Source organism: Morus notabilis, unplaced genomic scaffold (assembly GCF_000414095.1).
Source record: "Morus notabilis unplaced genomic scaffold, ASM41409v2 Scaffold181, whole genome shotgun sequence".
NCBI lineage: Eukaryota > Viridiplantae > Streptophyta > Magnoliopsida > Rosales > Moraceae > Morus > Morus notabilis.
The window spans coordinates 14,496-18,439 of record NW_010363865.1 but is presented as its reverse complement, the minus strand read 5'-3'; positions in this window follow the sequence as shown (position 1 = coordinate 18,439).

Genomic DNA, 3,944 nt, shown 5'->3' with positions numbered 1-3,944 from the left:
ATTTAAGCATAGCTACTGGCGAGAAAGTTTCCTCATAGTCAACTCCCTCCTTTTGGGTATAACCCTTAGCCACTAGCCTTGCTTTATAAGTCTCTACTTTTCCATCTGCTCCTCTCTTTCTCTTGAAGATCCACTTGCATCCAATGGGTTTACCCCTTCGGGTAGATCTACAATTTGCCAGACTGAGTTAGAGTGCATAGACTCCATCTCGAGTTTCATAGCTGCTTGCCATTCTTCCTTATCAGAATCATCCATCGCATCCTTAAAGGTTGATGGATCCTCACTGTCATCAGCAGTGACGATTTGGGCTTCCCCGGTATACCGGTCGGGTAACCTACTTACCCTCCCACTACGATGAGGTGCCATAGGAGTCTGATAAGGAACTGTGGTCTTTTCTCTGAGTGGTCCGACAACTCTTGTCGGCTGTGGTCCGATCTCATCGGCAAGTAACTCTTCCAATACTATTTTACTTCTGGGCTTAAAATCTATCATATAGTCATGCTCCAGAAAAGTGGCATTTGTTGATACAAACACCTTTTGATCTGCTTGACTATAAAACAGTCCTCCTCTTGTCCCTTGTGGGTATCCCACGAATATGCATACTTCTGACCTTGGTTCTAACTTCCTGGTCTTTTACCTCAGCACCTGTGCTGGACACCCCCATATGCGAATGTGTCTTAAACTAGGTTTTTGACCATTCCACAACTCTAGGGGTGTCTTAGGTACAGACTTAGATGGAACTAGATTTAGAATATACATAGCGGTTTTTAGGGCATAACCCTAAAATGAAGTAGGCAGCGAAGAATAACTCAACATTGATCTTATCATGTTGAGCAAAGTCTGATTTCTCCTTTCGGCTACACCATTCTGCTGTGGTGTACCGGGTGCAGTCAATTGGGATACTACACCTTGTTCAATAAAGAAATCCCGAAACTCTTGGTCCAGGTACTCACCCCCTCGATCTGATCGAAGTGTCTTGATTGGTTTACCTAATTGCTTTTCAACTTCTGCTCGGAATTCTCTAAACTTTCCAAAAGTTTCAGATTTCCATTGTATCAGGTAAACATAACCATATCTCGAATAGCCATCAATAAAGGTGACATAATATTTATAACCTCCTCTAGCTTGGACGTTTAACGGTCCACATACATCTGAATGTATCAGCTAAAGGGGTTCTGTAGCTTTTACTCCTTTCGCTGTAAAAGGCCTCTTGGTCATTTTACCTTCCAGACAAGATTCACAGACCGGAAGCTCGCTAACTGTTAGCTCGCACAAAGGACCATCCTTTACCAGTCTTTCAATCCTATTTAGGTTAATATGACCAAGTCTAAGATGCCGCAGATATGTGTTATTTTTGTGAGAAATCTTTTACTTTTTATTCTTAGGTTCGGCAATTCTGAACATTTCAGTATTAAGCAGTGAGTTAGGTATTGGCTTTATACAATATAAACCATCATCCAGACGTCCAAAACAAATATTTAAACCATTTCGAGAAATATGAACAAATTCATTATCAAAATAAACTTTAAATAATTGTTCGAATAACTTAGCCATAGAAATCAAATTTCTACGAATGTCTGGAATAAAATAAACATTGTTCAAAACTAAAAATTTATTTTCCCTAAAACGAAGTCTAACTTCTCCCACTGCTTTTGCCGAAACTCTTGCGCCATTGCCCACTTTCATCGTGTAGTCCCCATCGGCTAGCTCGGTGTAAGAACTAAGACTCTGCAAAGAAAAATAAACATGATTAGTTGCCCCTGAATCAATTATCCAGGCTGAGGTATCACCCTCTACTAAACATGTTTCAAGGACTAGTAAATATGATTTACCTTGTTCCTTTTTCTTTTTCAGCTCCTCGAGATACTTGTTACAATTTCTCTTCTAGTGCCCTTTGCCATTGCAGTGGAAAAATTTTCCTTTGGGTTTCTAGATGGGGGCCTTAGTCTTCTTGGATTTCTTGTTCTTTCCTTTCTTCCTTTTTCCTTAGTTCTGGTTCTTTCTTTTATTTTTACCAGAGCCTCCTGCAACAACAACATTTGCTTCTCCTCCCCTTCTCTTGTTGGTGGATTCGAAGTTTTGCAGGTCATTCATGAGTTCAGTGAGATTGGACTTTTTCTTATTCATAACAAAGTTGTTCACGAACTCATGAAAATCAGGGGATAGGCTTTCCAAAATGATGCCAACTTGGGTGGCTTCATCGATCTTGGCACCATTGAGCTCTGCATTATGGAGGTGATTAATTATGTTCAAAACATGTGCCTTAACTGAAAAACCTTTCTTCGTTTTGTCATTCATGAAAGCCCTAACAACATCCAAATGAGCCTTCTCAGAAGGAGTGTCGAACATGGCTTCTAGAGACTCCATTATCTCATAAGCAGCTTCATCTCCTCATGCTTCTTGTGAAGCACATCGCTCATGCTGGCCAACATAAAGCACTTTGCTTTGTTGTTGGCCTTGATCCAACGATCATAAGGCTCCCTTGCAGTTTTGGATGCATTAGCCACGGGTTCTTGAGGACATTCCTCTACTAGGACAAATTTGTAGTCTGTACAGACCAACAGTATGTTCATGTTACTTTTCTACTTAGCATAGTTATCACCGTCCAGTTTTTCAGTCGCAAGTAGTGTGATATTAGAATTTGACATGTTGCTGGAAATAAATAGAATATTCATCTAATCATTTTATGTGCATGAATATCAAAAACATGTGAATTTAGGCACAATTAAATATGATGCATGATGCACATGAAAAATACATAAATCATGTTTTAATTTTTAGGTGCCAACGATAATCCAATTTATCACGAATATAGTGCCACCGTAGGATAGGTCATAATATCACAAATTGAACCGAGACATTCTCAATTAATAAATACAATCAAAATATCTCATATTTTCATATTTATTAATTACCATTAATTTTGGTCAAAAATATGATCAACAATTTGATTATATTTTTATGAATGTAATCCATCGTTTCAGACTCTACAGACTTAATTCCGGAGTGCCACCGTAGGGTAGGTCAAACCGGAAATACATCCTTGAATCCTATCGCTAGGAAGTCAACCTTGTTATTGATCCGAAAGAGCACTTTCTGTAGGGAGTGCGGAATTGGTGCCGCCGCGAAGCCCCTTTCGAATCTCATAGTGTTGAACTAACGATGGAGACCAGTGAGTTATATTGTCATACAACCCTCTCCCACTCATTATTTTACAAATATGTATTTTGTTTGAAAAAAAAACATCTCATGGTTTTCAAATCGAAAAGCAAACAATTTATTTTTCGGATATGTGAAATTCTAAAATTTAACTCTTAAATTGAATTTCACATGTAACATTATTTTGCAAATCAATTTCACAACTTAAATCAATTTAATCATATTAAATCGATTTTAGCGCATGGTTCTTATTTTATTTTATTTTTCTAAAACCCTTTTATAATAAATAAAATAAACAATAACTAATGTGCGTATATGCATGGCATGTTATAAAACATATGAGTAGGCACATTATATCTATATGGCATGTTATATGCATGGACATATAATATATAATTATCAACATAAAATATAAATATATGCAATCGGCTATTGAGATGGATTTGACCGGGTCCCATGGAAATATAAATTACAACTCAATCGAATAAATAAATAATTACAATAATTACTTTCTTCCGTTACATCAACGGGTCTTCGATTCTTGAGTTCTTTATTCATCGGCTTCATTCTTTGTCTTCGGGTCGGATTTCATCTTCCTTGGGGTCCGAAACTTTTTCGGGTCCGTCAACACGCATTACGAGGGTTTTGAAAACCCTTGGGTCCATTCGGGTCTAATTCCCGCATCTGGGCTGCCAGCCGCGCACCTGGGTGCACGCGTGCGCACGGGATGGCCGCGCGCTGCGCGCGCCCGCGCGGTCTGATCGCACACCTACGCGCTGGTGCGC